This window comes from Aythya marila (genome assembly GCF_965140915.1).
Source record: "Aythya marila genome assembly, chromosome: 1".
Taxonomy (NCBI): domain Eukaryota; kingdom Metazoa; phylum Chordata; class Aves; order Anseriformes; family Anatidae; genus Aythya; species Aythya marila.
The window spans coordinates 202,441,427-202,464,741 of record NC_139042.1 but is presented as its reverse complement, the minus strand read 5'-3'; positions in this window follow the sequence as shown (position 1 = coordinate 202,464,741).

Here is a 23,315-nt window from a genome sequence, read left to right as displayed (position 1 = left end):
ATTAAGAGTATTGCTGGGAGTGTCATATAAATATCTTATTTACAAAAGCATTGAATACCATATGTTCAGAGGGAGATGTGCCAAAAAAGTGCTAATTACACTGTTATTTAATGCCAACCAGGTAATTACGTTCAGCCCACTTAAATGCTTGCTGCAATCTGGGTTGCCTCAGCAGCTGAGGAAGGATTAGTGCCGCCCCATATTGCACGTCAGTGCCCTTTCCCTGAGGGCACCACGTATTGAATCAAACTTCTGATTAAGGATCCAAACCTCACTGTCCATTCATTCCTCTGCTCCTTCTCCTCCATTTTCTAGTTGCTTTTCTCCACTCAGATACTCAGGAGTTTTGTATGTTTGTCTTTTTTTTTTTTTTTTTTTTTTTTTCCTGACCCGGTGACATCTGCAAGTCTTTTTTCTCTCTTAAAATCTTTCCACTCCTTTAAATACTTTCTGTCCTGTATAGAACTCTGCTGTCTTCTGAGTTATCTTCTGATAACTGGGAGAGAGGTGGCCATCATTTGCTGAACATGGCCCATCTTTCCAGCTGATCAGTAAGTGTCAGTTTAGCTCTGTTGAGTATTTCTGCACTCCCATTTTGAACTATTTGCTTAGCACAGATATGCTGGTTCAGCAATAGGATTAATGTTCAAATTACTATTTCTCGAATCAATTTCTGGTCAAAAGGCCAACTCAGAGGCAAGGTAAACACACACACACATATATAAATGTATACATATTTGGAACATTCCTGGAGAGATTTTTAAGGATTGTGCCAACAGATAGCTGGGGGGAAGCATATAAATATGATATGCAAGGCTGATCTGCAAATCTAATCCCAATCATTTGCAGGCAGCAAAACCACCAGGTATGGTGGTCCTGAGCACTATGCAGAACCTGTATGCAAAAAGTATGAAACATACCGAGCAACCAGTGGTAAAATTTGTCATCGCTTTAATGCAGTCAGGAGGCAATCAGAGACAATTTAACAGATGTTTCCATATTTAAGCCAGAACAAACTAAACAGATTAATTTCCCCACTTTCTCTTCAGAAGCAAGTGCCAGAAAGATCTGTGTCTGCAATTTCACCATGTAACACAAGGAAAAAAAAATGTTTTGATCACGTCAGCAGCAGCAAAGTCAATGTATGTAGTCAGGGGGATCTTAGAAACGGGAAGCCAGGCTGCCATGGAGGGGTAACAAGGGTACAGTGAGATCTATTAATGCCTTATCAGACTACTTTGAGTACAATAAATTTAGAAATATTGCATGCTACTGATATTAACTAGAAATACTGGAGCAGCTTGTCTGTGAGCATGAGAAAGAATATCTCAGCCCAGCACTAAATTTGTAATTTTTCTGAACTTCAGGGCAGGTTGAACATCATGCCTTTTTATTATTATTATTATTATTATTATTATTATTATTATTATTATTATTATTATTATTATTATTATTATTATTTTATTTTTCCCCTACGCAGTGTGTTTTTGCCAGAAAGGGATGAAAAGCATGCTTACTCTCTGTCTGTGCCATCCCACTGATTGCAGAGGGGTGTCCCAGGGCACACATCAATGATGAACACAGCCCAGAGGTCACAAGCTACCTCTCAAATTGCAGGACTCCCACACTTAATTCACTGCTCTAATTATACCATCAGCTGTCATTAGTCCTGTTATTTAGATCTGTCATCCTGACCCAGCAGAGAGGGCTGGGGGTGAGCTAGTGCTCTGGGTCTTGTGGAGGCATTAAGGGTTGCAGTATCCAGGGATCTTGCACCCAAGATTGCAAAATGGAGCAGTTTTGAAGCAGCCGGAGTGGAAACTTCAGACGTGAGACGGTTTTTACAAAGCTGCTTCCTCCCTTTGTACATGTATACAAAGGGTTGCTTTTCTGATTTTCTCACTCCATGTGTCTTGAAGCTTATTAAGACTCACTCTCCAAAGCAAAGAGGTCTATTTTAATAATGACAGCAGTCCAGCATCACAAAAAACACCATGTAATTTCAAATATTCTCTTTTTACTCATAATTTCCCCTCTTCATTGCTCTGGGAGGAGGGAGGAATAAACAGAATGAAGGGTTAAGTCTCCTACCTTGCCCAGCAAGCAGTGAGTTTGCGTGGGCTCACTCCTTCCTGAGCACCCAGCGCTCTCCACCCCAAACGTGAAAGTTGTGTAATAACCCCTTCCCTAACCTTGACTCAATCTTTGCCAGCTCGGTGATTCACCACGGCTCTGCCACCTGCTTTCTCTGGAACTGTGAGCCGAAACCCTAGCTGAAAACAGCTCATGTGGAGACGCAGAGAGCTGCTGTCCCCACAGCCCACTTCTGCTCAGGCTCCCAGCCCTGAATGACAGCTGTGGGGTTATATTTATCACAGGTGTGTATCTGACATTAAAAAAAGGGGGGGGGGAGGAAATGCCTTTCCTTTGTGGTAAGACTTCCCCTTCGTCTGCTGTTTTGAAGGTTTTACAGTTATTAGATAGTCATGTTCATGATTGCCTCATGAAAACTTTGCTGGAGCTTAAATGCATATTCTGTGTGACAACGATTTTAGTCCTGGCAGGATCTAAAACAGGGTTTTAATCCTAGTTATGTTCTGTTCCACTTAATTGCCTTACTGAACGCTTGCACTCCGTATAAAGACAATCCATCTTTTCCCCACTTGCTTCTGAAATAATCATTACCTTCCTCTGCAGAAATTAAAAGAAAAAAAAAAAAAAAGAAAAAAAAAAAAAAAAAAGAAAAAAAAGTGATGTGGGTTAGGAGGAAATGACATAGAAAACAGACACCCAAAGATGTTTTTGAACAATTCCAAATGTTTCTCATGCACTTCACAGAGATCCTTTCTGGAGCTAAAGGAGTTTTAATGAAGGATTTTTCCCTCCTCCCTGCACCATGCTGCTTCCCCTCCCCTTTCCCATTCCACAGAGAAGTTTCCAAAAGTAATCCCAAAAACAATATTTAGATGACTGAAATGTTAGAGCATAATGTTACTGCATAACACAGCACACCCAGGACTTTCCTCTGGGATAGAAATCTTTTATTTTCTCTATATTAAAGGAGAAATAAACATGTGTTGAGGACAAAAATGGATGCTTGAAAGGTTATTTTGCATTTTTTGCCATTTTCCTACATTTTTATCACTTTGTTTGAGCAAAATCATTATTTTTTTCTAGGGAATGGATTGCTGGAAATAGAATCTGAATGCCTTTGGGGGCTGAAGCACTTTCTCTTGGTGATAGATGCAGGCCACTCTGCTCAGATCTCTCATGTGCTCCCTGCTCTTTGCTCCTATGTAATTTCTGAGTGTACGATTGGATCAGGTACCATTTATACAGCCTACTAAAAACACTGATATGTTTTCCTTGGCTTTCAAGACAACCCAAAACTAATTCTTTGGTCTTCATATGGCTTTTGTGTAGTCTCTAAAACAGTGGAGTCAGCCTTCATCTTTAGCAAGCCAAACCTTCATCCACAGAGTTGATCAGGTCAGTCTTTTTTGTTTACAGAGACCTGGCCACAAAATTCATAACTAAGATATTCCCAGAATTGTGTGGGACAGCCATCTTTCTGGGATAATGAAGCTGTGACAGCAAAGCACTTTGTTGAGAGATGTTGAGATGATTTGGGGGCATCTCCTTGCTCTTCCCCAGACTTTCTGTTTGACTGTGGGCAAGCCCCACCATTTCACCAGGAAGTAGTTTATCATCTCCAAAATGGGGTTGATTAATCCTCTGTTTTACAGTCAGAGAGGGTGAATGAATCCACAAAGAAATATTCTGGTCTTGTCTTCCCCAAAGAGGTTTTGGTTTCAGTGGAGATTCCCAAAACATCTCTAAACTGGCTCACATAGGTAGCATCAACAGTTCCAAACACACTACAGACCTGCTTTAAACCTAGCTCAGGTATATCACAATTATAGAACAGACACAGCAGTGAATCATGTAATGAGAGGGATAAAGACAGATACACCGGCTGTTTTTTAAACACTGAATCTATGGCATTAACATGTTAAGACCAATAAAGAACCTGTTATTAACCAGTTTTGTTTTCAGAATCAACCTGCTTCTCATATTTATTAAAAAACTTGTGGTGTGGTAAATTGGTCCCGACAAGATTTTTATTTTTATTTTATTTTTTGATGTGTCTGGGTTTTGGTTAAAAAATGCCCACTTAAAATTCACATTTCCCATTGCATCAGAGTGAGCTTAGGTCTTGAACAAAGGAGATCACTGGTTTTTCCACATGTGAAAATCTCAGTGGAAATTTGCAGGTCTTATAACCACTTTGCTGACCTAGTCAGCTGGCCACCTTCTTTGATGCAAAATGTTTCACGTGTACAGCTCCTGTTTTATGCTTTGTAACATTTTAATGTGACTCATGAGAAGTGATTCATATTTCTATGGTATTCACCAAAGATCATACTTAGAAATTGAATTCTTAGAAATTTTTAATTCCCTTGTGTAGGAGGCACTGTGGGTGCTGCACTCAGGTTCATTATGATAATGCGATCTCAGAAGGTGTTGCATAAGCCAGTTTACAGTAATAAATAATAATAATCACAAAATTCACAAGAGTCTCAAGCTTCTTATTTAAAAAATATGTAGTAGAGCCAAGAATAATATATCTGAGAGTGTTATTTTGTAAGAGTAACAATAGTTACTCTTACATTTAATGTGTGTGAGTGAAAAAAATAACAGTAAATTACCTAATAATTGAGCAATAGGATGGAATTTGAGGTCCAGGTTTGAGTCTTTTCCTTGCTAATGTACTTCCAGTACAAATTCATGCAAATTACTGATGCTCCAATAGTATTTTCTCCCATAAAATGTGCTATTTGATTATGTTTTTGTCCATTTTGATCTTAAATTCTCCATCTGGAAAAAAAAAAAAAAAAAAAGTGGGGTAATTGTTGAGCTTATATATTGTTTATCAAGGCAGTAAAGTAATGAGTAAGGATACTTATGATTTTTGCTAGGAATGCTCAATGCTGCTTTTATGTAGCTAAGAATCAAGTAATCATGAAAATGAAGTATTTTCATATATCTTTTGGATAGCAGTTTTTTTCCCATTGCTTAAATGTATCTTGAAATTGAAACAATATATGATTTAATTTTTGGTACTTGGGTGCTCTGCACAGTCAAATAATGCATAAAAATTTCCTAATTTAACTATCTTCAGGCTCTTTCACTCTCTTTCTTTTTCTGTGTGTATGCAGTGAAGATGGGGAAAAAAAAAAAGTGTGGACATTAAAATCAAGAACAAGAGAAGGAAAAGAGATAAGAGTGGCCTTTTATTATTATTATTACTATTAGTGTTTGTTTTTTTTTTTTTTTCCATTTATGAAAATTCAAATTTTAGATGAAAGTTGGCTCATATTTTCTATTTTGTCAGAATTAGCTGACCCTTGCAATTTCCATTTCTGTCAATACAGTCATCTTATGGTAAGCCCTCAAATGATACTAATATCTGTAGTGGGAATGAAGCAATACTCAGCTAGAAGAAGGGAACCTCTGACTTTGATCTCATATATATCAGATCCTAGATTTTTACATTTTACATTAAAAGGTCATTGGACAAAGTACATTAAAAACCCTTGTCACATCAGAGAATTTAGATTCTATATCAGCTCCAATCTACTGTAATGGCAAACCCTTGCAACAGGTTGCCCTTAGATCCATGACAGCATTGTTGACATGAATGTGTCCACCCTGCTTGGACCTCTCTTTCCAACAGAAGAAATAACACAGGGATGAAGATTAAGAAGAGTAGAGAAGGCTCCAGGGTGACCTCTTTGCAGCTTTTCAATACTTAAAGAGGGCTTATGAAAAAGATGGAGATCAACTTTTTGCTCAGTCAGAGAATGAAAGGACAAGGGGGGATGATTTTCAACTAAAGGAAGGGAGATTTAGATTAGAGGTTAGGAGGAAATTCTTCACTCAGAATGTGGTGAGGCACTGGCACAGTTTGTCCAGGGAAGCTGGGAATGCCCCATCCCCTGAGGTGTTCAAGGCCAGATTGGAGAAGACCCCAGACAACCTGATTCAGTTTGTGGCATCCCTGCCCATGGCGGGGGGGTTAGAGCTAGATGATCTTTAAGGTCACTTCCAACCTGAGACATTCCATGATTAAAGTAATGTTCACGCAGTTGCTATTTTTCTCCAAATAGAACACTTTGGCATAACTACAGTCAAAAGATGATTGTAAAAGCCAGGAACTTTGTCAGAATGACCTTATGAATTATTTTTGCAAGGGATGCCTTGATAAAGGTAAGATCCCTTTCATGCTGTGTCCATGGCCAGCAGCCCCCTCCAAACTCTTACACCAAAACCTGCTACAAAAGGGTTCTATGAAGTCCTTACTAGGTTCCCTTCATCTTTGTCCAAGCTTTCACTTTTGTTTCAAGTGAAAACTGAGATTAGAAAAAATGATCTGGTTGCAATATACTGTAAATGTTCATTGTAAAGGAAATTTTTTTTTCTTTTTTTTTTTTTTTTCTTCCTGAGCTGTTCACCATATTCTGCATTGAACCAATGCATATGGCTTATGTGCAGCTCTTCAGCTTCAGAAAGGTACACAGAAGCAAATTTGCGTGTTTTAAAATACAGCAATAAATATATAGGAATCTGTTGTTATTATTGTTGTTGTTGTTGTTAGTAATAGTAGTATTAAAGACTGAAAAGGGATTTTCCTCTGTCTTTTCTGAGCTTTGGAGCAGACATTTAGGGAAAGAATAAAAGAAAAAGGCCATGCAAATATGCCTACTTACTACTCTTATTTTTCTCCTTTCATATACATTTTTGATGTTTTAGTTAGAAAGTATTAAATATGAAGGTCTTAACCCTAATGACCACATTTAGTTCTTAGAATTTTTTCACATTTACCAATTAACTCAGAAACATTTATTTAGAAGCAGTAGAAAGTAAGTCCTCCCAAACAGTTGTCAAGTGACAAATGCATTAAAGGTTAAGATAATGTCCATGCCTCACTTAGGTAAATACTATCAGTCTGAAATCTCCTTTTAAGGAGGAGATAACCAAACCCACTCAAGAAATAACAGCAAACAAAGCAAGACAAAGTAAACTCACATTAAAAGAAATTAGTACCTAACAAAACAGGGTAACAGCTTAACAAGCTACTGGTGCAGCACAAATCTCCTTTAAGTACCAGGAAATAAGCCATTGAACCTTCATCACTAAAGTGAAGTCCCCACTTGTAAAACTTCAGATAGCTACAAACTCCTTTGATTTGATGCAAATCAGAAGGTTTTTTTTTTTTTTTTTTTTTTTTTTTTTGGGTGCTATTAGCTTCTAATGTATCTAAACACTAGGTGAGCTGAGAAAGACTGGGGATGAGCAAACACAGGATAGTGTATCCCATTGACGATGGGTGAATTTAAAAACAACAATAGCAACTCTTAAGTGTTTGTATTTCTGTTGATTTCACCCTTTCATCTTCTGGCATATGATGATGTTTAGTGTGATATCTTGTTAACCACTCTAAAGTCTTTCTGCTTTGTAATCTTCACTTCAGAGATACCTAGCATTTCCAACTTTAAATAAGGTACTATACCCACACATAGAGAGGTAATAATATAACTTCTGTTATGACTCAGTGTAAGGATAGATTCATTTTCAAATTACATCTTCCCTGGCATATGCAACCCACTGCTCACCGTCTGGTCTGCCTTCTCCTCTATATATGATCTATGGACAATACAAAACTGTTTCAACTCTCAGTAAGAGGCTTAAGTCTGTACCTCAGACTATAGGCTCCCAGAGACTAAGCTCTGAATAGGCTATTGGATCAGCTAGTGTGGCCTTCTTTACTAAGCAGGCCCTTACATTTCATTCAGCTACCTCTGCAAGAAGTGTTTGAGCTTGTTTGATTTAGGACTTCCACATTGTGAAATATATCTCTCAGAATGTGCATTTGAAAAAAAGCCGCAACTTGCCTTCATACCGTATGTCAACGCTCAATCTGCTTTGCCTAAAAATAATCGCCTAAATAACAACATACATTTGTCTTCTACCAGCCTATTGCTCCAAAAGTTCTAGACTGAGCTGCAGATGTTTAAAGTGTTCACTACTGCGTGAATTATCACCTTAGGTGATAATTTCCCTTGATATGTCTCAAGGTCTTTTTCCATACTGGCAATATTTTCTCTGCTTTCTTTCAGTCATAATGAGTCCTTTAAACTGTCAGGTTTCAGGATGCTCCTTCCTGAGTTACTCCTTGCTACTCAACTTCCTTGTCTTTTTGGCTTTGCTGAGTTTCTATTAACCTGAAATCACTATATTAGATTTGTACTGAAACAGTGCAGCAGGTGACATAATGCCAGTGGGAAACAGTAGAAGCGCTGCACTGTGAAATAAATTCGAGTGGCCAAGATACTTAAATTGAAGTTAAGGGTTACTTCATATGAATAGTTACTTCATATTTTCCCTGTGTATGTAGGACAAGCTGATGTACTTGATGCCAGGTTCAAAAGTAAACACATTCAGGTACAAATACTAGCTTAACTATGTAGATGCAGTCCAACAAGCAGCAAGCCTGGCACAGTTCCACTGTGCAAACATGGAAAACATACCAAAAGATCCCAAAAGTGTCATGGTGAGCCCAGGAGTATGAACCTATGCAAACGTATTGGCCAAATCCTTTCACGGTGCAAAATTTCCTGTCTTAGTGTATCAATAAATACAGGGATTTGTGTTAGCTATAACAAGAGGATAACAATACCAAAATATAACTAAACAAGCATATTTTTCAGTTCTAAGGGCAATTCACAAGCCTACTATATAGTGTCACTTTAAATAAATGCAGTGGTAATGATAGATAAAATGAGTGTTTCTGAGCTGGAGAGGGAATAAAGCAGGACAGTGCATAACATAGGTTATGTGGTATTTAGTTCAATTTTATTTCTTCTTAATTTTCCCTGAGTTTTAAAATCAGTCTCAGAGGGGTGACAGACATTTCTGGAGAAGAAGCTCATGTTAGATACATCCTGGAGCTGACCATCTTCTCTGCAAACCATCACTTGGCTTGACGCAGAGTAGGTGTTCTTCTGCAGGAGCACCAGGAAATGGGAGCCAGCTCAAGCCTAGTCCCTGCAGACCTCAGCTCCGTGTTTATGTCACCACTTAGTGGAATAATGAGCACTGATGGGTTGAAATGAATCCTGATCCCAACAGACTGAATTTAGCCTGTCCCATATCAGCCATCTCTCCATTTTTAGGGATAGGGTTTCAGTAAAGTAGAGGGCAAGGCCAAGTTCAGAATGGGACCCTGAACAGAGATTGGTATTAATAATATCAGTTTTACACATTTGTCTGAGGGATTTTTTTTCCTGCTATTTATTCAGCATGATTTTAACATCTTTCAGCTGATATTGATTTATTATTTTTTTTTAATTAATCAGAATAAAACAGGATTTACTGATTTCATATAAGTTATTTTCCAAGGTCATTGTGAAATTTCTCTATATTATATCTTCTATCTCTAATAAGGGAATTAATGATATTTATCTTGCAACTTTGCCCAGTGTTAATTTCTGATAGTGGCCTGATAAAGTAAATTACTGCATGGCAGAGGACTGGCATTTTCAGTGTGGTTAAGGTGGAACCAGCTTTCTCTCTGACTCATGGTTTTGACAACTCATCTCCACCCTTTCTTTTTCATGTCAATGGAGCAACACCCGTCCACTGAAAATCACTGGTGTGTGGCTAAATGCGTGGCTGTATTGCCCTCTAGTGCTGACCCTCAGAGGAGAAGTGCAAATGTTATTACTATTGAGGGTAAATTCAGCCGTTTTAGGAGCTATGGGTCCTCAGATCCACTACTGAGAGACAGGTTGACCAACTCGGGAGATGATGTCATGCCGGGAAAAGAAAAGAATTTAGTGTGACAAGTCCCAGCAGCCAGTGAAGAAAATGATATCTGCTTAAAAGAGCTTTGAGCATCTTATTGCCTCAGTAGGATGTGTGTGTGTGTGTGTGTGTGTGTATTTCCTTTGGGTGAAAATAGGATACAGATAAAAGCTTTTCAAATGTTTCTCTTTTAATAGGAAATATTGACTTCTGGAAACACCACAGTTTATAAATGGGGACCAGAGAGGGAACGTGCATGTTTTCCGTAGTAAGGATAATATTCTTCTTCAAAGTGGGGATCATCCTTCAATACCACTGCATTCAAGTTTCTAAAACTATCAGGATCCACAGGATAAGAAACTCCTTTGGATAGGGAAGACCGAGGATCAGACCATTCTTCTGTCTGAACCAACACAAGAACTGTAATCTTCTCCATCCCAGCTAAGATATCTATACACTGGAGTATTGTCTTATTTAAAAATAAGGCTACCAGTGTGAAGGGTATATTTCCTTTTCACTACGCAATTAATTGTTTTTTTTATTTATTTATTTCTCTTGATGTTTTTCTTCATTCCCCATTCTGGCTGCACATCTATTTTCATGACCCGAGAGCCACAACTGACCTAAGTGCTTGGGTTATTCATGTCTGAACAGCTGCAAAAGTGATTGGTGTGTTCTCATCTCAGTACAATGCACTCACTGCCCAGTCTATCACCATTACCATTGTTAGTCACATTAGCCCTCACTCATTCAAGATGAAGACGTGTTTTGAATAAGTGGGATAGACTATCAATGTTAAGGGACATGCATCTTCATCCTCTACTTCTATGAAATGCATCCTTCATGTGATAGCAGCCCATGTTCCTTACAGCTACAAAACCACATCTTAGGGAGCATTTTGAGATACAGTATTTCCCATAAGCCTTTTTCCTTCCTATCTTCAAATCATATGAGTAAAAATCTTAATTTACATAATTACAACATCATCAACACAGATGCAACCAAATCTAATGAAGGAGCTTCATGGTTGAGTGAATATGACTGCATTACAGGCTGTAAGAGTACACACAACTCTGGTCAACCCTTGTCTCTCATCCTGTTAAATGTTTGCCAAAATAGCCAAATATTTTCTTCTTTTTCTTCCTTCCTTAGCTAAGACAAACTAACTAAGTAACTAACACTTTAGGGAAAGATAAACTATGAAAAACGGAAAGCTGCAGAAAAATATCAAAGCAAAAATATCCTATGAGGAAAAGAAAAGTTTCCAAAGAAAACAAAAACTTTTCTGATTTATTTTTTTTTTAAATCCCACTTTTAATCCAGGAGTAGCAGTATTGAACAACTTGTATGAACACTACTGATTTGTATTTGTATTTTATTTTATTTTATTTTTAATGACAACAATTTATTTGATGCAATTATCACTTTTCTTTGAAAAAAGTTTGTTGTAGAATCATTGCATAAACAGCATGTGCTATATCACAGCACAGCAAAGGAAGCCTCTTCACAGTCTTGGCTGTGTGACATAAGGGAGGAGACCTGTAGAAAAAAAAAAAAAAAAACAAAAAACTTTTTTCTAATATTATCTGGATGGCTATCAGGGTAAAAGTTTTTAAAGAAAAGAAGTTACCAGTGAACATGCCTATACAGGACATGCAAACTTACTGAACAAGTTAATAAAGTGTAGAATAATATTTTACCAGTTCACTTATTATTAGCAAGAGACCATACCCCACATGAAACATGACTCAGCCAGCTGCAAATATACCCCTCTTAGTCCTCTGAGGTTTCTTTCTTTGATGCTCAACTTATTCAAGATACTTCCCACTGCCTGCCTCCAATTTTGCTTTTGTGGTAAGTTGTTTAGACATGATTTAAAAACACATTACGGGCTATGGAGTGCGATAAGATGTAAATCAAGCTCATCCAGTCATTCAATCCAAAAATAATATGCTGGCATGGCGGGATATTAGAACCTCTGTAGGATCCCAAGTGAGAAGTCTTGAAACAAAATCAAAGTTATTGTTGTTGTTATTATTACACTACACTGAAGAGTGGAGGATTCTTCCCTATCTTCAATGGGCATCTTGTGTCAGGTTTCCCACACTTTGGAAATGAAAGCAAACCCTTTGATTAGAAAGAATAATACACCGTGGCATATGTGGTGTGGTCTACTGCTGCCTTGTTGTACTGAATGCATGCTAACAAGAATGATGGGCAGGTTGACTTTGGTTAGGCAAAATGTGAAGAAAACTAAAAGTGCAATGAAATTCCCTTGGAACTTACTAAGCCTAAGTGTCAAAAATGTGAGGTCCTGCAATTATTGGATTATTTATATAGGGTACAAGTTCATATATAATAATAACCTGGTTAAAGAAAAAAAATAATAAAAAAATAAAATAAAGAAGGCAAAATCATCACCTGAAAATTAAATTCCTCAACAGCACTAAGAATGAGTTATGGATAAATATGATTTAAATTATCTACAGTAAAATACATATTAAATGTGATATATGAATATACCACATCAACTGCAATATCAATTATCCATGGCCTAGAAAGCGGTAAGGCCTGGAAATGCTTTCTTTCCAACCAATACCACTTAGCATTTCTCTGTTGACAGTCATGACACATTGGTAGATTTTCTTGTGAAAAAGAATAAATTAAATATCTATTCTGCCCAGAACAATGGACTGATGAGAGTTTTATAATATGGGGAAAACATAATGGAAGGTAATATCAGAAAATAAGTGCTTTGCCCTCTTTTATTTCAGTAATGATAAAATATTTCAGCATGGAAATGGGAGCTTGTTTGTAAATTTTGTGCTTGACTTGCCTATTGCTTACCTTATGATTGCAGGAGTTGAACTAATGCAAAGCCTGAATGAGGCCAAAAGTCAGTCCTGTCCATCAGAGAGCTTCCAGAAGAGACATGACCACTTTGATCCTTAAAAAAAGCCTGTGACAGACAGACTCATGGTTGGTAGTCATTCTTCAGCACAAAGTAGCTTAACCTTTCTATAGAAGGTCATTATATCAAGCAAACAAACAAACAAAAATACACCAAAGTGTACACATGATCTCTGTTCTTCAGTTTCGATATCCTTTAGATATGTTGGCCTTTGAGCACCTTGAAAAGGGAGAAACTTTGGACCTGATTTACTATTATATTCCAATCCCATATAGAGCATGGAAGAATGAACATATCTTTGGTTGAAGAGTTGCTGTGGTATTCACAGTGACTTGCAAAGGTAAATGGTGTGGAGCACAGGTATGGCATGTGCTGAAATTGTCCCAGGAAATGATGAAAGCAACCGAAGCCAAGTAATTGTTCACACACATGAAATGGGATTTCCTCCTGTTCTGAAAGCAGTGGAAAATAGTGAATGATAGACCCTGTCAACAAAAAACATAGAACTGGGGAAGAACCCAGCTGTGTTCCTAACCTTCACATTGAACTAGAAAGTTGAGGATGTCTGTTCTTAGCTGAAGGAAACTGCATCATGGCAAAATACTTGATTCACTTAACCTCTGTCCTGTTCTGTCCAGATGAGACTAACTTCTGTTGCCTGTGGTCATACTAAAGAGAAGGTCACCTGTTCTGGCTGAGAGCAGAAACTAAACAATCCTAACCCATGTGTTTTGTTATTTGATGACTCAGGCTCTAAATGGTGAATAACAGGAGCTGAATGTGATTCAACCCAAACAAAAGTTGAACTCTTTCCCAATGCTGCATTATTGTCAGACATTCCTGAATAAGTGGTACAACCTTATGCAAAATCCAAACAAACCTAGCATGTGAAAATGGCATTTAAGCCTGAATAAAGTGTTAAAATAAACATATTAGGCAGCAAGGATATGTTTTGTAAACACATCAGGATTTGTGAACAGATTGTCATATTACATTAAAACCATTTAAAACCCCATTTGTGACTACAGCCATTTCATAACATCTTTTTCTAAGTGGCTAAAGAGACATATGTGTTTAGTCTATTAAAAGAGAGAGCAGGCACACATGGGGACTGATAATTCCTGTGGCTGAGCCTCTGTTACACCCTGAGCTAGCTGTAACCCATGTCGCCCCATCAACACTGCTGGCACACAGATAGCACCATAGCACCCCTAAGCTGGCAGTGGAAGTCCTTTGTTGCCAGTCACCTCACTGAACAGAGGTGACCTCCTATGCTTTTATTTTTTAACAGACTTCAAAACCAGGCTTTACGGTAAAATAGCACTACCAAACTACCACAGAACAGTGACAAGAAGCCTCGTTTAGCTAAAATGCTTTGGCCTCCATATCTTTGGCCTAATTCTTCTCAGCTTAACAGCAATGCACATTCTCAACACTGTAGCTTACATATGTTTGCTGAATCAAGGATCAGAGACCTTCCTAAACTTTAATTTTTCTGTCTTGCTCATTCTTTTCAAGATCTTTTCTACTCTTTCCATGAAGAGTAAATCCTCCAATATCAGTACTTCAGGCTGCCTCTGGGGAAAAAAAAAAAAAAAGTCTCCAGGCTCCAGGGGACCTTAAGGATCTTTAAAGGATTGGTGCTCTTCACATTGACTACTAAGTGGGAGTCAAGACATGCAACAGGACTGTGACTTTTTGATGAGTGAAATTAGAAGACATTAATTGCATTTGCACATTTAATAGCTAATATATACATATAATATTAAAAAAAAAAATCATTCTAAATAGCAATATTGTCAAATGATACATATTGGAGTTTCATGACTGACTACTATGAAGCTTCTTTTTGATAGTACCTTCCCTGTTGGCAAAAACTAAGGATCTGGCCTAAGATTTTCCTGCTTGAAAAAACAAACAAACAAACACACAAACAAAAAACTACTATTTAAATGTTTTTATGTTTCAGTCATGGACTGATTTCTTATTCCAAATTAGCTCTTGTCCCACATCAGTTCTGTGAATTTCATGTGTTCAGAGTCAGGAGGCTGGCTTAATAAAAAAGGGGGCGGGGGGGGGGAGGCAAAATATCAGGATCATGCAGGTGTCTGAAGCTGTTTGTATACATTTAGATTTTATTTTATTTTATTTTATTTTTTAAATACAGAATTAAAGAAGGAAATAAAAGGCTAAGAAGCAACTGCGATGATCTTATAATAAAGTTATTCCAGCAGCCTGGGACTTGTATTGCCCCTGTTCCCAAGCTAAGTTTGCAAAGACATCTCTGTATTACAGTTCAGAACTTAACTGCTCTGGTCACTTGGAAATGGGCCCAGAGACAGCTCTGGTAAATCACAGTTTATCATTAGTTGCAAACTTTTATAGGCTTAGTTATGTGTGTTGTTGTGAGATGCACACTAAGTATTTTACTCCCTTCCCAGCCTGCTGTTTCCAAGTTTGGAAACACTAGGTCCCAGCCATTGACTTTTCATAACAGAATTTCAGTCTAGCTGAAGTTAATTAATTTAAATTGGGCTCCAACTCCCATTCATCTTTCATAAGCTATCCTTTTCCTCTGCTTCAGCAAAATCTTAGTACCTCATCTGCTGGACTGATCCTCATGAGCAGTGTGCAGCCTGGGCACAGGTATTAACCCTTCTCTAGCACTTGCATTGCCACTGAGATAACCTGCAGAGAGACCATTTAAAGCTTAATATGAAGTATTTTTTTCAGATGTAGAAATGCTGGGAAAACAAACACAAAGCTTGTTTATTTGATCACAGTATATAGGAGACATAGAGATTATAAGGCAGTGATGATGATTTACAATTGCATGGGTCCTGCCCCCAAAGGACATATTTTGTGTTTAGGGTAAGGCTCCTTTGGCACTACAGAGGGACCCCAAAATGAAGATATATCCTTGATCCCCCTGAGGTTTCTTTCAGGGTAACTGAGCTGTTGAATTAAGGAGTCAGACTCCAAGTGCTTGCTAAACCGTAGGCAAAGAAGAACTGTTCAGCCTGCCTCCAGCTATTTCTACATGTACTGTTTCCAAAACTGCCACTGCTTAAAATTCCCAGAGCATGCTTTCAGAGATGTCTCTGAAACTCAGAAGCTCCTGTTTGGAATATTAACTGTAAATAACCTTCCAAGATAAGTTTTGTGTGGCAAAGAGGAAAAAAAAAATCCCAAAATCCTTTGACTCTTCCTTGATGATGTAGCACAATGTTCCCTTACTGTAAACTTCTCACATTCATCTATGCTGCAGATATGTCTAATGAAATGTCTTTCAACTCCATAGACACTTGCTATACACATCCCCATTAAGTCACTGCACTTAGTCATAGCAGATAGATCCGCTGGCACAATAGGACAATCCAAATGAGGTGATGTTGTGTTTCTCAGCTGCCACCGTCCGGGAGGATATACAATGAGATACAGGCGAGAACTCAATTAAAATTGGCATTTTAATTCAGATGACTTAAGAATTTCCTTCTCCTAAAGATGGATAAAGAGGTTTCCTATCTTTACATTTCAACTCACTGGCTGATAAATTCAAGGCACTTCTTGTCTGCAGATACAGCTAGCTGCAGAAGCTGCCATGCCATCAGAAATCACTTGAGAGAGACAGCCAGGGATTCAAGCTGCTTCTTAGCACCACTAAATAGGTTGATGCCTATAATTCCTAAAACCATAACAGCTCACTAGTAATTTCTGTCATTTCAACAATATAGTTTTAGAAGAGATTTAAAAATGTATCACCACTATTTCATCAAATGCCACATTTCACCTTCTGTAGCCACTATTTTGTATCCTTCTTTGCTATTAAATTGACTTCAGTTCTTCAAATGACACATCTGTTTAAGCCTTATCTGTTCAAAGAAAGCTAATAAGCATAGCTAGGTTTAAAAGGATTAACTTGGATGGGAATTCTAAAAGTTTTCAAACATTCTTGATAGTATTTGCTATTAAAAAAGGGAAAAAATGAAAAAAAATGCATTTACCTTCTTAAAAACTCTCAAACTTAGAACGATGAGAGATTAATTCCTTAGCAGGTTAAATGGATGAGGATGACATTTCTGTGCTTAGGGAAGCTCCTGATATCTATCTAATGTCTCTCTCTGTACTTTTAAGATCTGTGCTGAAAAGAGGATAAGTTGCATTTTTATTTTTTTTTGAGCAGTAAAATTCAGAATACCTATACATATATGAATGCTTTATTCAGTTATATATAGATATATCTGAATTGCTGAAAAAAAAATACAAAGAAAAAAAAATGTTACTGTATGAAATGTTGATAAGCCACTTCATTTAAAATAAATAAATAAATCTTTAACCAGTTGTTTTCCTGTTTTTGTTCCATAAACATATGTTCCTATGCTCTGTACTGTACACCTTGCTGTAGCCCAAGTTGCATATCTTTAACAGGCACAATAATAAGGTTCAAATAGTCAGAAGTCATCTGAAAAACATTCAGAATGATTTTAGATACAGAGGACAAATTCACATCTATGTCAGATAAGCAGCATGAACTGCACATTGGGCTCCAGACAAAACACTCAGCTCTGCTGAAATCAGTGTCTGTCTTTCCGAAGAGTTCAGCAACAGTGATGTGAGATATGGAGAGCTGACTTTCACTAGAAAAAATCCCCATATAGGGATAAAATATGGATGAAAGAGGTAAAATCCATGCATTATAAAATTGTGTAAAACTCAAGCTCAGACAGGGCAAGACTGCAAAATTCGAACTTAGGATGAGATGCTTCAGAAAATTATCTTCCAGAGACAATGGAAAATTGTCCCAGATTCTGAAATAATGAATCCCAATGCACTGAACTAAAGAAGAAATAGTTGACACTTAAGAAATAGAAAATATTGCTAAATTTACTTGTTGTCTGCCACCAGCAACAGTTCAGAACAAGAATAAAGTTTTTGTTTGTTTGTTTGTTTGTTTGTTTTTTAAATGAAAATTGAAAGCAAAAAGCTATTGCCACCATTTCTCCAGGAGACACAGACTCTCACGAGTAATTCTGTCTCTCTCTGTATATGGATTTTAGATGCAATTACAACTGAAAGAGAGAGAAGCCAAGCAAAGCAGACACAGGCACTAATACTATATCTGTCAGTCACAAAGATGAGCTGCTCACCTCTAGCTTTAACCAAATTAACACATCAGTGACTTATGCATAACTTTGGGACTTTAATTCACAGCTTGACAAATGATAAACAAGAAACCAAGGTACAGATTTCACATTTTTCAGTAAATGCTTCAAAGGCAGCTGGATCCAGTGAATAGCCCGAGTGATGCAGTAGGTGTGCTTCCTGTGGCAGAATATCCCAAATTTCCCGATCTGAGTTTTCTTACCATACAGAGGTAGACCAGGAGGTAATATACAGAAATGCATAAAGAGAAAATAGGGCTTTTGATTTAGGTTTAGGATCAGCTTAAAGACAACCTAGAAATCTCTTCAGTTGTTCTGCTGTGGTAAAACTAAAACTATAGAAAGTGAATTCAGAAGGGAAACTTTTATCAATTTTGTCTGTAAACCAAAAGGCAGACCTTGTAAGTTGGCTCAGCCCCAAAGGTTCCTGTCAGTATCAGCTTTCATCAGTAAGTCAGAGTGGAGGCTGAGAACCTGCTCTGTGTCCATATTCATTTGTATGCACAAGGGAGAGACATAAACCCACTGAACGTCTAACCAAGAATCTTTGGAAATCTAGTTTACTTTCCATCCTCATTTCCATCTTTCTTAACATTTTTTCCCCCCCACTATAATCTTACGATTGACTTCAGTGGATTTATCATGATTCATTTCAGGTGAAAAGAGATGAACTTTTATTTAATCCAATCTAAATATTGTTTTCAAATACAAATAATGTAAAAATACATTGTTTTTTTTGGATTGGCAGCCTTTCTAAGTAAGTTGTGAAGCTCCATGGGAACTGTAAGAAAATGGACCTCCCCATAAAAATCTGGATTCAATTCTAAGTTGAATTTCTAAGCCATTTCCCTTCAAAATTCAGCATGGTTCAGCTTCTAAGACATTGCATAACTTTAATTACTAGTGGAAAATGATCATTTCACCCAGTTAATCTAGTTTGTCTTTGAAAGTATAATAAAGTACTATCTAATAATAAAGTATGTGCTTATCATCTGACCAAGCTTCTAGCTAAAGTACTGTTTACTGATCTAATGATCTGGCTTTGCTTTAAACAATAACATCTAAATATAAACATTATTCCTCTACTTGATCTCCTACACATTTGATTTTATGTAGGTCATTAATGATGCCAGAAAGGATAGGCTTTAATGCATTTAAATAAAATAAAGTTGAAGAAAGACGTGGGAGAAAAAGAATCCAGCCCAGCAGTTGAGGTATGTTGGCTAATAATTTCAGTCAGTGCAATGCCCAAGAGGCAGGTTTCATATTTAGATATAGGCTCTTCTAGCGTGTCATAGTGTTGGGCTAAAAACTACAGACCAAAAGACCCATCAGAACCTGGCTGACCATTCCTTAGACCTAATACAGAGAATAGGCTTGCATTAAAAAAAAAAAAAAAAAAAAAAAAAAAAAAAAAAAAAAGTTGTTACATCAAAGAATTATTTGAGCAGGTGAGCAGGTATATAGAAAGGATGTGAAAAAAAGTCCAAAGTGTCTGTTTTTTTCAATGAGATGAGCCCAAGAGACTGAATCAGCATGTTTAAGTCTCACATAAAACTCCAGCATCTTCACTAAATAAACGTACCCATAAATATTGTGCTGACAGTTCAGCATGTCAGTAATTGACAACTGCAATTACTCCTCTTTTGTCTATTCTATTTTGTGAAATGGAAGTGGAACTGTTATGAGTAGAATTCTTTGGCAGAAAATCACCAACACAGCCGAGAAGCTGTGTGAAAGTCCTGTAAGTCATAGAATAAAATAATAGAATTATAGAATAACTTAAGCTGGAAAAAAACTCCATCATCAAGTCACTGCCATTAACCTAGCAGTGCCAAGTCTACTACTCAACCATGTCTCTAAACACGATATCTACAAATCTTTTAAATACCTCTAGGGATGGTGACTCAACTATTTCCCTATCCAGCCTGTTCCAATGCCTCACAACCCTTTCAGTGAATAATTTTTTTCCAAATATCCAACATAAACTTTCCCCGGTGTAACTTGTGGTCATTTCCTCTTGTCCTATTGCTTGTTACCTGGGAGAAAAAATCAACGCCTTCTTTTGGGTTAACTGTAAAGAGTAAGGTCTCCCCCAAGCCTCCTTTTCTCCAGACTGAATAACTCCAGTTCTATCAGCTGCTCCTCGTAAGACTTGTTCTCTAGACCCTTCACCAGCCTCTTTGCCTTTCTTTGGACAAGTCCTCATAGTGATGTAGCCAGGAGAGCTTCTGTCTCTCTGAACAGGAGATGTGGTAGAATTAGGACAGATTCCCTCTGCTCCCATGGGTAGAGAAAATGTCATGTCATCCCAACTTTATTTCCTGTTGGCTGAACTTCTTTCAGTAAAGGATGAGGTTAACATTCAAGCATAGTTTATAACAACATTCAAGATGATATTACTGAAAGAGAAGCATACCTTAGTTAGAGTTCAGAGGCCTTGATTTCAAAACCATGAAATAACATGAGACTCATGTAGAACCCGATGTGAGAGTTGTAAAAAAACAAATGTTGCCAGACATTTGAGAAAAACGGGAAGCTGGTGGTTTAGCTCCATAAGTCACATTTCTGAATGAACAAGAGGATTGCTGGCAATAATAGTCAATGTGATAAATGTGTACATTTGAGTGAATTTTTCACTCTAAGCATTTGCAGCAAACAAGCAAGATGGTCACAAGTCTTGTGGTCACACCCTTAGAGACACACATGGTAGGGCAGAAGTTGGCCTTGTGTTAGAAGCAGGTATGTCCAATATTCCCAGAAAATCTAAGTGTCCATATAACCATGACAGACAATATATCATCGGAAGAACATTTTGGGTGTCTTTGGCACAGCATATTAAAAAGGAAAGAAGCAAAACACAGTTCTCTGTGGCTTGAGGGTCACCCAGAAGCTGTTCCCACAGTTCTATTTAGCTAATGAAGTCATACAAACTGTGCACAAAGTGGCACTAGTGACCCCTGTGTTGCTGGATGCTGAACTTTAAAGGTAACACGATAATGGTTTAGGACATAGAAACAAAGGAAGCCTATGTGTAACCACATAAGCAGGAGACTGACAAACAAAGATGCTATAGAATGGAAATAGATAATTTCAGGCAGGGAGAATGTAAAGTAATCGCTCCTGCTAGTTCCACTGTTCATTGCCATGCAGGCTTGGCTTCTGTTCTCCTCTATTTTTCCACCTTTTATACTCAATAAAGAGATTTGTTTTCTAACATGGAGCAAAAGCACATAAACAGAGTTACTAATTCCCCTCCAATTTTCACATATACATGTGAACATAGGAGTATCCTACTCAGGGTTGTGAGATGCACTGTCCTCTTGTGTAAGAAGCCTTGACATAAGACACTGAAAAAAAAATGCCTCATTAAACTTTTATCTTCTCTCCCTATTGAAGTCCCCAAACAATTGCATGTCTTGCTTTCTCTTTCTTTTCTTTCTCTTTCCCTCTTTCATTTTGTGTTTTTCTTTTAATTCTTTCCTTTTTTTTTTTTTTTTTTTTTTTCTTTTCTCTCTTATTTGCTCTCTTGCTCCCTCTTTTTGCATAAACTTTGAAAATAAGAATGGAAAAAAAATAATTTTCATGGGTTTATAGTCAATTTGTTTTCAACCTTAAATTCTATAAAAACTTTGGCAATAAATAAAGAAAAATTAAACTTCTAAAGCAGATCAGAAGAACTTAGAAATATTTAAGTTCCCACACTAGTTTCATGAGTTTGCTGGTATATCAGTAAATTAACAAATTAAAATACACTAAAAACATTATTTTTCATTTCATTTTAGCCCAATGTTTTTTGCTAAACAATGTAAGATAAAGGGAATAAAAACGTATATCATCTTTTTTTTTGAAACCAGAGTTGCTTATGTCTTATGTGCCTTCAAGTCACAAGAACAGGAGGGTATACATTTTTCATGAAAGCTGTACTTATACAACTGTATTTTAGTCTTTAATGCATTCTTTTTTTTCCAGTTTGCTCATCCATAGTAAAGATTTGTTGTGGTCCCCGTTTTGCAGCTGTAGTCCTGAGAAGTGGACACATTCACACAGCACTTCTCTAGAGTTGAACAACACAAGCAAGCCTTGTGCTCCAGCCCTGAGGCTAAGTGGAGTAGCCTGACTCATGTCCACATGTCTAAACTCTCCTTTCCAGAAAAAAAAAAAAAAAAAAAAAAAAAAAAAAAAGGAAAAAAAATGTGGCCACATCCAAATTGCCTGCTGGGGACAACACTTGTCTTGTGCTATTATCTGGAAGAGTTTGTAACTAGCTGAGCCCAGATCAATGTCATGAAGTGTGACGATGGCTGAACCAAGTAGACCATAGCCACTATCCAGTCTGCCCCACTGCAGGTAGGTCAAGGACACAGCCACAGGGACTCCCAGAAGGAGAAGAGTTTGGTGCCTCAAGACACAAATTTTTATTTCAGACACTGAGCAGTCCTTCAGCACTTTTTCTTACAATTTTCATGCAAACAGGAAACTTAACAGAACCTCTATGCTCTTGTGCTAAAGGGTCTGTAAAGACAAAACTTCATGTAAGACTTAACAGCACATGAGCCAACTTTTATTTGGAAGTTTCCATGGATGCATCATCATGATGTTGCATATGGACCTTGTTGGGAGGCCCATCCAGACAGAAGACAGTGCAAGCTAATGCAGCTACATATTATTTCCAGACCAGAGCTGGCTTCCTCCTGGCCAGCTCTGAGCAGGAGGAAAGATCACATCTGTCTATATCTATCTTTAAAGGCTGAATTGTCTGCTACAATTTTGGGACCTGTTTCCAGCATAGCCCAGTTCATGCTCCCTACTTTGGACTTATGGTAAAAGCAGACTTTAAGCAATTTTTTCAACTAACTCCTGCATGCATGTACTAATATATAAATGTTAAAAAAAATCTGCATTTCTATAAATAGAGTTATTTTCATGAGACACATAAACAATGTTTCATTCAAAATCTACAATCTGAAAGGACACATTTTGTCTTAATAAGATATGTAGTGGGTTTCCTGTGTGTGACACTGGAATAGCGAATGTTTCCCAACGGACCATTTAACTACAATAAATCCAGGCTTGTTCCTTATAAAGAAACATTGTCAGCAACAAATTGTTTAACAGTTGTTTTAAGGTCATGCTTTCTAAACCCACCTACTTCCCACAGTATTTACAGCACCACTATTTAATATAGTTAAAACGTGATTGATTGTACATGTGTGTGGGGGCGTGTATGTGATTATTTTCATTAAACAAAATAGTTCCATTGCCATCTTATCAGAAATTGCAGAAAGAACTGAATGAAAATGAACTGAATTAATAATAAATTGAAAGAGGATTGTGCAATGCCAGGGTTGCTACTAAAGGCGAGATGAACTTGA